This window comes from Lathyrus oleraceus, chromosome 4, assembly GCF_024323335.1.
Source record: "Lathyrus oleraceus cultivar Zhongwan6 chromosome 4, CAAS_Psat_ZW6_1.0, whole genome shotgun sequence".
In the NCBI taxonomy this organism is placed as follows: Eukaryota; Viridiplantae; Streptophyta; class Magnoliopsida; order Fabales; family Fabaceae; genus Lathyrus; species Lathyrus oleraceus.
This window is the reverse complement of record NC_066582.1, coordinates 477,820,203-477,832,987: the sequence shown is the minus strand read 5'-3', so window position 1 is coordinate 477,832,987 and position 12,785 is coordinate 477,820,203.

Sequence of the window (12,785 nt, the reverse complement as noted above, 5' to 3'; positions counted from 1 at the left end):
CTGGGATCTCTATCAGACACAATACTGGATGGAATACCATGCAGTCTCACTATCTCCTCAATATACAACTCTGCCAACTTCTCCAAAGAGTGATTAATCCTCATCGGCAAGAAATGCGCCGACTTAGTCAATCGATCCACAATCACCCAAATAGAATCATTACCTTTCACCGTCCTCGGTAATCCCGTCACAAAATCCATGGAAATGCTATCCCACTTCCATTCAGGAATCTTCAAAGGTTGCATCATACCTGCCGGTTTCTGATGTTCAACCTTTGACTTCTGACAAGTCAAACAGGCATACACAAACTTAGCAACATCTCTTTTCATACCAGCCCACCAAAACAACTTCTTCAAATCTTGATACATTTTAGTTGCACCTGGATGGATACTCAATCCACTCCTATGGCCCTCTTCAAGAATACTCTTTCTCAATTCAGACACCTCAGGAACACAAACTCTACCTTTAAATCGCAGGATGCCATTCTCATCACTCTCAAAATTACCACCATTACCCTGGTTAACCATAGTAATATGATCAACGAGAGCGACATCGACTTGCTGACCATTCCGAATATCTTCCAGAATTCCACTAGTCAACTTCAGCATACCCAACTTTACACTATCAGCGGAAACTTCACAACCCAAACTCATGTCACGGAACTGTTCAATTAACTCAAGTTCCCGAACCATCATCATAGACATATGTAGAGACTTTCTACTCAGCGCATCTGCAACTACATTAGCCTTACCGGGATGATAACTCAATTCAAAGTCAAAATCCTTCAGTAATTCTAACCATCTTCTCTGCCTCATATTTAACTCTTTCTGATCAAACAGATACTTCAGACTCTTGTGATCACTGAACACTTCGAATCTGGAACCATACAGATAATGCCTCCACATTTTCAACACAAATACAACAGCTGCAAGTTCTAGATCATGCGTAGGATAATTCCTCTCATGAACTCTCAACTGTCTAGAAGCATAAGCTACAACCTTACCATTCTGCATCAAAACACCACCAAGACCCATCAAAGAAGCATCACAATAAACAACGAAGGACTCACCAGGATTAGGCAGAATCAACACTGGAGCACTGGTCAACCGCCTCTTCAACTCAACAAAACTCGCTTCACAAGCTGCATCCCACACATACACTTGACCCTTCTTAGTCAACTGCGTCAACGGCAATGCCAACTTAGAGAAGCCCTCAATAAATCTGCGATAATAACCAGCTAATCCCAGAAAACTGCGTATCTCAGTAGCAGACTTCGGAGTCTCCCACTGTAATACAGCATCCACTTTAGCAGGATCAACAGAAATCCCACCACTCGAAATCACATGGCCAAGGAAACTCACTTCCTTTAACCAGAACTCACATTTAGATAACTTTGCATATAATTTCCTTTCTCTTAACACCTGTAAAACAATTCTCAGATGTCCTGCATGCTCTTCTTCCGTCTTAGAATATATCAATATATCATCTATGAACACCACAACAAAATTATCAAGGTACGGATGAAATATACGATTCATGTATTCCATAAACACACCTGGAGCATTAGACACACCGAACGGCATCACAGTGTATTCATAATGACCATACCTCGTACGGAAAGCAGTCTTCGCAATATCATCTGACTTCACTCGGATCTGATGATAACCCGACCGCAAATCAATCTTACTGAAAACATGAGCTCCAATCAACTGGTCCATCAAATCATCAATCCTCGGCAATGGGTACCGATTCTTGATAGTCACCTTATTCAACTGCCGATAATCGACACACAACCTCATCGTACCTTCTTTCTTCTTCACTAACAATACTGGTGCACCCCAAGGAGAAACACTTGGACGCACAAACTTCTTCTCAAGCAATTCCTCAAGTTGCTTCTTCAATTCAACTAATTCAGTTGCCGACATTCTATAAGGAGACATCGACACTGGACTCGTACCTGGTACTAAGTCAATGGCAAATTCGACTTCACGTTCTGGAGGTAAATCACTTACATCCTCCGGAAACACATCCTGAAATTCACAGACAACAGGCAATTCTACACTCACCACTTTCTTATCCGCTTGCAGAGACGCAAATAAAGCGAATATCTGAGCTTCATCTCTCACAAAATCCCCCACCTGCCTAGCAGATAGAAATCTTGCCTCATCATTCTCACCAACTTCAGAAAACCGCACCGTCTTCCTATAGCAGTTGATAAACACGCCATAGAATTCTAGCCAATTCATTCCCAAAATAATATCAATTTGGTGCAAAGGTAAGCACACCAAATCAACTACGAACTCTCTCTCAAAGATCGTCAAATGACAACCTCGACAGACAACAGAAGTCTTCACGGAACCATTAGCAGGAGTATCTATCACCATACTTCCGCCTAGGGACGACATACTCACACCAATCCTGGTCGCACACTCATACGAAATAAACGAATGAGTAGCACCAGTGTCAACAATAGCAAGCAATTCAACATTATTAATCAAGCAAGTACCTTTAATCAGATTATCTTCTTTAGGAGTTTCAGCCCCACTCAGAGCAAACACCCTACCAGTAGTATGAGCTGCAGTAGCCGCCTTCTTCGGTTTCGAGCACTGCGAACTGATATGACCTTTCTCGCCACAATTAAAACATGTCGGACCAGCATCCTTACATTCAGTAACTCTATGACCAGTCTGACCGCATCGGAAACATCTCAGCACTTTCTTGGTACAGCTATCAGCACGGTGGCCTGGCTCGCCACACTTGAAACACTTACCAGCTATGGAAGATCCTCCCCCACTTGGCTTCTTCTCATCTACCATTTTCTGCTTACCTTTACCATTCGGAGATACATAAGGACTACCACGATCCTTATTCTTCTTCTCACTGAGACTCTTGTAATGAGCAGTCCTAGCCTTGCTATCTTCCTCAAATATCCTGCACTTATTAACCAATGTAGGAAACCTACGAATCTCCTGGTAACCAATGCCTTGTTTGATCTCGGGACGCAACCCGTTCTCAAACTTGACACACTTGGATCCCTCAGCATCAGCATTATTATAGTGAGGACAATACTGCACCAGCTCTTCAAACTTCGAAGCGTAGTCAGCAACAGACATGTTACCCTGCTTCAGTTCTAGAAATTCCATCTCCTTCTTACATCGCACATCAGCAGGAAAATATTTCTCCAGAAAGGCCGTCTTGAACCTTTCCCAAGTCATCTCAGTACCTGGTACTTCAATTCTCTGGCGAGTGTTATCCCACCAGTTTTCAGCCTCTTCAGATAACATATGCGTACCAAACTGCACCTTCTGTGCTTCAGTACACGTCATCACCCGGAAAATCTTCTCAATTTCCTTCAGCCAAATCTGAGCACCATCTGGATCATAGCGCCCTTTGAATGTAGGAGGGTTATTCTTCAGAAACCTTCCCAAATTCTTAAACTCGTCGACCGGCGGATTCTGCTGCGCCTGCATAGCCTGCGCCATAGCAGCCAAAGCCTCAGCAATCGCACGGTCATTTTCTCCAGCCATACTCTGCACAACACAACTACAACCGTTAAATATCGACAGTGTCATTTACACTAATCGACCAACCGGGAAACATCACATTATGACTCGACTGGACTGACCATGCTCTGATACCACTAATGTAACACCCTTCTACCCAAACGACATATTTAAATAAATTATCAGAGTACAACATGTAGAAGAGTTTACATTTCTTACAACATAACACTTATTCAATCACAACACAAAACATATTATTTAATTTATTAAAACTTCGCAGCGGACAACAACATAATTGTTATTTTTCATCATATAATAATTCATAAAAAGGTATCAACATCATCTCAACAAAACATCTCAACATTTTAATCCTCATAAACAACGTAAATAAAAATGTAATTATCTATCGAATCCCATAACCCCGGTGTCACATGACCAGAGCATTTGACTCGACTCCGTAGAATAACTCTACACTTATTCTTCAAACCGCAACAGTAGCTACTCCGCTCTATCTGCACATTGCTCATCATAGATGAACATAAACACATGCAGAAGGGGTGAGAATTACATTATTAAATAATAATATAACGACAGAAATATAAACATAATTATATATTTCACATATGCCAACACAGCTCATCATCATCATCATAATCAACAAACTCATGAACATCAACAAAACAACACATCCAATGCAATGCACACACCCATGCATGACTCAACACGACTCGGTATACCCATTTTGTGACCACTACAGGATCACCACTCCCAGATTCATCACCATAGAATCCGGGTTCCCCGTAAGGAACCAAGCCTCTCAACAAGCCCGGAGTCAACAACATCATTGGAACTCATGTCCGTTCATCACTAGGCATCGGCCTTTCATGAATGCATGCACACCAAACATGCATCATAATCAACATCGCAACAACAACATCATATGATCATGTTATCTTTATCATTAATAGCATGACATACCACTCAACAAAACAACAACAACATTGCATCTTAACACATGGATTCATCACAATCAACCATAATAGGCCAAATCACAATTTCAACATAAAATTTAGTCATTTTTCAATACTGGAACAGTGTTAACCGGTTAACACCATGCGTTAACCGGTTAACGCAGGACAACAATACTTCCCCAGGCAAAACGCAACAGTGTTAACCGGTTAACGCTATTGGTTAACCGGTTAACGCAGGCAAAACTCAACATATTCACAATACGTAACAGTGTTAACCGGTTAACACCCTGGGTTAACCGGTTAACGCAGACAAAACAGCAGTTCCTGCGCTAACACAAGGCAGAATGCAGAGTCCTCCGCATTTTCCGCCGTTGGAGGACTTCCGGACCTCCGATTCAACTTCCGTAAAAAGCTATACGTTCGGAAATTCATAACTAACCTAAACACATATTCAATTACAGTCTAAACACAGTTTCATCCAACGTGAGTTTCCATCAAAACCCCAATTTTCCCAATCTCCCTAAAATCCCCAAAATCCATAAACAATCCAACATATACATGAAATTGCTCGCATATTATCGTTTAATAAGATTCAGACCCCTTACCTCTTTGGATTGAAGGAAGCTCTGAGCAATCTTTGGCCCTTTCCTCTTCGTTCTCTTTCTCTTCAGCGGTTTCCCCTTTTTCCACTTTCACGATGCTTCTGCTCTTTCACGTAAAACTCTCTGTTCCAAAAATGAGACCATTTCTCATATTTCCCACTTATATATTTTCCAAAATAATAATAATGATAATAAATCCAATAATCCAATTTATTTAATTAAATTAATAAAATAATATTATCAACTTAATCAAATAATTCTTTTACTTTATTTGGGGTGTTACAGTAACCCCGAGTAGTTTATACGAGAAGTCAGCACCATCTTAATAGCAAACTACGTGGAGAGCCGATGAATATAAGTGAATGATCCCCAAAGTAACATAAAATATATGAATATATCAGGAAATGCACTGATTAAATTAGGTGATCCTTACCAGATCATTTAATCTAAAGGTTGCAGATCATGCAAAAACACAATATGAAAGATCCATTATGAGTTGGTTCAGTAGGTATCTGGTACTGAACTCGGTAGGGCGGACTACGGTTCGATCCCCCACAATTTGCAATGGACTGAATAACGAAGTTATCCGACTTATGTACCAGAACTTCTGGCTAAAAGCGGATCATAATCACTAACCGGTTACTCCACTATGTGCGCGAAAAGATAAAGGGCTTAATGTGATTTCGCTAGAATGAAAGCGGGTGAAATAAAAGTAAAGGAACTAGGATAGCTATAATGGCATTACTTGAACTGATTTGCATAAGCTAGGGTTATCTAAGTTGTAACGGTAGTTGTTGATGTCAAGATTAAACTCAAGTTGCTTCTAAACAAAATCCACTTGCAACCTATTACGAATTGATGTGTGTTTTGAAACTTCACCTGGCAAAATTTTTGAAAACGATTTCTATACTGAATTTTGCTTGAGGACAAGCAAAGATCTAAGTATGGGGGAGTTTGATAACACGAAATTATATCATATTTTAGGACTTAATTCCATTAAATTCTATGACTATTTATTTCGGTTTACTGCATTTTATGAGATATTACGTGGTATTTTCTTCCTATTTGTCTCAGGTAGTCTATTTTGAAGAACAAGTGAAAATGGAAGAAAAGGAGGTGCAAAAAGGAGAGAAAAAGAACCAAATGCCAAAGCCTAGCCCAAAGCGCAAAACATAAAGGCACTACCTGTGACGGACGTCACAAGGTGCGTGACGAGCGTCACGCAAAGCAGCCTTGTGACGGACGTCACACATGGTGTGACGAGCGTCACACCATTCCACTATCTTTTTGGCGCAAGTAACGCCCTCAGAAGACTTGAAGAGACGTTGAGGAGTTTGTGTCCTATATCCACGCCATGCATTTAGCCACGTTGAAGACCCTTGGGAAACGAAAAGCAGTTACCAACACCAATATAAATAGCTACTTCAAAAACCTAAAAGGGTTCCTCGGTTTTTCCACGCTCACACTGCCGAAGCTTTTCCAATTTTCTTTCTTTTTACGCTTTTGCTTATTTTCTTTTCCAGCAACTTAACATTGTTTATTTATTTATTTCTTTTGCAAGTTCTACATTATTTTTCCCTTGCAATTTACCTTTCCCTTTTTAGCATTTAGATATTTTTCGCATAATAGTTTCTACACCAGAAACTATTGTGTAACTTTTTATCGGATCTAACCTTACGTTAGATTCTAGTTTTATTTCCTTGGTTTAATTTATTGTTTAATTGAAGAATCCAAGAACAAATCCTACCGGCTTGTGGTGGAGTGTTCAAGACTATTGTATTACGCATTCAGGTTCTTTAATCATTATTTAATGTTTTGTTTTATTATTTATTTATATTATCTGCCTGGAATGAGTCTGTTTATGCATGATATGTATTCTGGTTCGTTTAGCATGTCTAGCTAATTCGCCTAGATATCGGTATGTAAAGTAAGCAGAATAAGGGATCAAGATTGAGTCGGTCTATTTAAACTTAAAATTAAAATCAATCTTTTTACGGTCTCAACTTACAGGTTTAATAACAAGATTTTTTACAAAAGTAAAGGACATAAAGAAGTTAAAACCAATAGAGCGAGAGTTTGAGGTTTTAACTGGACAGTGTAAGTTAGGCATTAATTCTAGATCAGGGCGAGAGCAAGTTTTAGAGTTAATTGAATTCTGACCTTTTCCAAAAAGTATTTTTAAAGATTGAATGTGAGGACGAGAGTTAAGCATTTGGATTTAATTATATAACCTAAGTCAACAGAGCAAGAGTTTGAGATAAGGGTGTTTAAAACGGTCAGTGTTTTCTTAAGAAGAGTTTCTGCAACTTTATTGCTTTCAAAAAGTGGTTTTTGACTTAATTATAAGTGACAGCTACATTAATATAAAATCATGGTTTATTCAACAGAGCGAGAGTTTGAGATAAAACCTTTAACCAATAAAGTTAACCGAAACGATTTATTTTAAAACCAAGAAACCGACAAAGACTTGATTCCCTAGTTTTGACGAACTACATACCGATATCCGTTTTATTAATATTTAAGCTAGATCTTAGTTTAGCCTTTAGTTTTTCCCCAAACAATCAAACATTTTTCACCTTAGCTTTACGTAGTAACCTTAGATAACGGTATATCGATTCATAAGTCCCTGTGGGATCGATATCTTTTAAAACTACGCGATAGAACTGTGCACTTGCAGTTTGTATCCCATTCTCGACTCACACAGTCGAGCGATCACATGACGTTATGTGTGTTAGCTTTATTGACTTCTTCAGTCATCCCCTTGTTGCAGTTATCAGTGAAAACTTGCCTAGATGCCAACATTTTTGTCCATTGATGGCCTCTTTTACAAAATAGTGATCCTAATCGATAGTACATAGATTTGACCAATGCAGTGATTGGAAGGTTTCGGGTTTCTTTGATAGCAAAGTTTTGACCAATAGTGATCCTAGCCGGTTTTTCTAATGTAGCAAAGATAGAAATTTAAAAATAGACTCTAAACTAGTTGTTGCTTTGTTAGAGAGATGGAGACCCGAGACACATACTTTTCAGTTACCAACTGGTGAATGTACTATCACACTCGAGGATGTGAGTATGTTACTCGTCCTACGAATTAATGGTAAACCTGTTAATGGCCCAATAAATGTAACTAAGGATGTTTACATGGAGAATTTAGGCGTTGAACCGACCGCTTCAGATAAAAATGGGGCTTTTGTCAAAATTGTTTGGTTAAAAGCTCTATTAACACAACTAAAAAATAACTGTTCCCCGATGGAAGCGGAAAACATTCTTCATGCAAAAATTTATATTTTACTATTAATTGCTACTTTCTTAATGCCACATAAAAGTCACAATTTATTGCATTCTTCTTGGTTGCCTTTAGTAGGAGACCTGGAAAAATGTAACACATACAGTTGGGGTTCCGCTTGTCTGGCAACATTATATAGACATATATGCAAGGCAGTCCAAAAAGGAGCGAAGAGCATAGGAGACTGTGTTGTATTACTCAGCGTCTGGGAATTCACACGTATATCGTTGTTTGCCTCAGTTAGTACCGAGGTTCCATCACATCCGTATGCATTAAGGTACTCAATTTTATTTAATGCACTTTATTATTCTCACAGTAAATTATACATCACATTAATATATTTTTTTTGTAAATACAAGATGGTGCAAACGAGGAATGCATTACGGAAATAATCATCGTCATCATCTACGTGGGTATCGAATTGCAATTGAACACATGGAAGAAAATGATGTAAGTATGGTTAATTACAATATTCAACTTATCTAAACTTCTTTTTTATATTATAACAATTATATTACTTATGACAATTTATTTAGAGGCCGTACATATAATACCCAGTGCCTGATTATAGTCGCAGCTGTTAGATGCCCAAAAGTGCTTATTTGAGCTATCATATGTGGGCATCTTTCACTCTTTTTCCTTGCTAAAATTGTCAAAACCACATTTGTTTTACATGGAATGCATTACATTGATAAACAAGCTTGGTGCCTTTGATTTGTGTGTTATTGTGCAGGAAAGACATGAACTAATTGAAAATGAAGACACAAGAAAATTGGCAAAGGAACCAAAGAATACCAGCATTTCATCAGCCTGCTCGCTAGGCGAGGCTGTGGCGAAGCATTGGTTCGCTAGGCGAGTTCCTGGCGAAAAGCTCCAGTAAATTGTCAAATTAATTCGCCAGGCGAGCTGAAGGCGAAGGTGGTAGCGAGTTCGTTCTGTTTTGGTGAAAAACGCAGCCAGCACTCACTCGCTAGGCGAAGCTCTAGCGAGTCCCCAGCGAGCATTCCAGTAGCAAAACCTCTCAACCTCGCTGGGGCGAAGGTTGAAGCGTGTCCTTCGCTAGGCGAAGGTATGTTCGCTAGGCGAACATGACAGTTCAGCAGGCCCTGTTTTCTCTGGGCGCAGGGGCCTTATGTGCCCATTTTAGACCCTCGCTAAGCGAGCCATTCTGCTCGCCTAGCGAACATGACAGCCCAGCAGTGGTCTATAAGTAGCAGGTGCCACTTTTGAGCACCATACCTCATTTTTACCAACTTTTTCCACTTCTGTACTTTTTGGAGATATTTTTACAGCATTGTTTTGGGAGCTTTTATGCCCTAGTTTTTCATTTCTCTTCATCTAGCAACCATCTTCCACAAAAAGAAGGTGGATTCCCATCCATCTTCGATTATCCGACTTGGATGTTGATCAACCTTCTTTCCTTACTTGCCGACCAAGCTACCATGAAAATGAGTAGCTAAGTCATCCATTTGTCAAGGTTAGATGTAGGTGATTACTAGCTTTGTGTGTAAATGTAAGGATCCTCATATGTAAACTCTTTTAACGGTAAATATATGATGAAAACTTTGTTTCTATTTAAAACTCTTTGTGTTGGTTTATGATCGAGAGATGTTTACCGACTCTTGACCTAGGTTTTCATCTAAACTTGTTTGTTAGCTAGAGATAGTAACGAATGATTTTGTTCACCATAAGGTTGAACCAAAAAGTTGTCATTTTGATTGATTGTGTTCGAGAGAAACAATGGATCAAAATGGCAAAACTCACAATATGTGTTCGAGAGAAACATATTGAGAGGACTTTGTGAAATGATTTATCATCTAAAGGAGTTTATAAGATTGTTGACCGAGCAAATACATGCAAAGTGATCATTGAAACCTAACTTTGACAATATTTCTCATTTAATCAAACCATAACCTTTACCGCAATTTATTACTTTTTATGCAAGATAACTTGATTAAAACCAAAACCCTATTGTTACATTAAGTTAAGATTAATACAACCATTGAACGGCAGTGATATCTTACAATCTCTGTGGATACGATAACAAAAACCCGACACGAAATATACATCTCAACAAAATGGCGCCGTTGCCGGGGATTGTAAATTGATATTGCGAGCATCGCAATGGCTGTTTAAGTTTTAGCTTGTGAATTTTTGACTTGTGCTTGTAATTTGTTTGGTTTAGTGTGCAGCTTACGTTTTATGCGAGGGCAAATCCCTGTGGACGAACTTCTTTTTGATCTTGAGATCGAGAGAACCGCAAGGAGGCTCAATAGCAAAACGAGACGTAGGAGGCAACAGGCTAGGCAACGCCAAGAGCAAGGAGAAAGTTCTTCAACCACAAATCCACCACCATTCATACCAAACATGGAGCCACAACCACCACCACCTATTTCTACTCCATGTATCAATAGTCCAAGGAACACCGCTCAGTTTGCCAACCACACAGGAAGGCAAGCTGAGATGAAGACGGGAACTCTGAATTTATTATATGGGAGTCCATTCACCGGAATGGACCATGAAGACCCATTTGCTTTTCTCACAAAATTTTATGAGATAGCATTGGCTGCCGGAGTGGATCAGGCTCAGGAGCTTCCGTTGTTCAGACGATTATTTCCCCACGCCTTGCTCGGTAAAGCAAAGGATTGGTATCTCGATCAAACACCTGCCGTAATGACAGACTGGAACGTGTTAGAAGAGAAATTCATTGAAAGATTTTTCTCCCATAACCGATTCATGGAATCAAAGACGGCCATCTCGGTGTTTTCTCAAGGAACCAGTGAATCTTTGAATGAAGCGTGGGAGAGATTCAAGTCCATGCTTCGGAAATGTAAAGGGCATGGATTTGATGAATTGACTCAAATCCATATCTTCAGAAATGGACTTCAACCAAACTGCAAGACGTTGTTGGATGCCACCTCGGGTGGCTCGTTGATGTCAAAAAGTGCCGAAGAAGCCACAAACATTATCAATCGAATGGCTTTAAATGATCTGCAAAGTCAAAGTCGTGGAAATTCTTTGAAGAAGGCGGGAGTGCTTGAGTTAGGGATGAATGATGCCATCCTTGCCCAAAACAAGCTCATCTCACAACAAGTGGAACTCTTAACGCAACAAATCAAAGAGTTAAGAGAACCGTCAAAAGCTAAACAAATAGCTTGTTGTGAACTTTGTAAAGGTGAACATGACACCGGATTTTGTCCACCTCCCGGTTTTGACGAAGTAAACTACATGGCCAATCAAAGGGACTATCAACCGAGACAACAACAACAACAACATACTTATCAACCGCACCCTCAACAACAACAACAATTCCAAGGGAACCAAGGGTTCCAACCTAGAAGCAACTATTATCATAACCAAGGTTATGGAGGTGGTTCTTCTAGCCGTCAAAACCCTCCCCAAAATCCGTATCAATCTCAACAACTGTCGGTCGTCAATTCTAAATTGGAAGAGACATTGACGCAATTCATGCAAATGTCAATGGCCAATCAAAAGAGCAATGATGCGGCCATAAAGAATCTCGAGACTCAAGTTGGGCAACTTGCCAAGCAACTCGCGGAACAACAAACCGGTCCTTCCTTTTCGGCAAACACGCAAACAAATCCTAAGGAGCATTGTAAGGCGATTATGACGAGAAGCGGGAGGGAGTTGGGAAGTGAGAATAAAAAAAGAGTTGAGAGTGAACAAAGAGAGAAAGAGAAAGAAATTGAGGAGGAAATAGTGGAGGAAAATGTTGATGGTGAAGTAGGAGTGTGGAGTGATGAGGAAGTAGTTGAAAAGAATAAAAATAATGGTGAAGTTGAAAAAGAAAAAGGTGTGGAGATTGAGGAAAATAAAAGTGATGAGGTAATAAGGGAGGTAGTGAAGAAGCCTAGATGGAAAAGTGCTAGAGTTGCAAAGGGAAAGGAGGTAGTGAGCGCTACTCCTATCCAAAACCTTCCTTACCCTCATGCTCCTTCCAAAAGGAGAATGAACGGCATTACGCCCGGTTCATGGATATTTTTAAACAGTTGCAAATCAACATTCCGTTTGCCGAAGCCTTGGAACAAATGCCCAAGTATTCCAAATTCATGAAGGACATACTAACCAAAAAGCGGAGGTATACGGAACCGGAGACCATCGTCCTTGATGCGAGCTGTAGTGCCATTATTCAAAGGACGCTTCCTAAGAAAGAGGTTGATCCGGGAAGAGTTACATTGCCGGTTAAAATTGGTGACGTGTATGTAGGGAAGGGACTTATTGACTTGGGGTCGAGCATTAATCTTATACCTTTGTCAATTATCAAGAGGCTTGGCAACATTGAGATTAAGTCCATCCGAATGACGTTGCAATTGGCGGATAAATCGACAACCCATCCTCATGGCGTAGCCCAAGATGTTTTGGTGAAGGTCGACAAATTCTTTTTCCCGATCGATTTTATTGT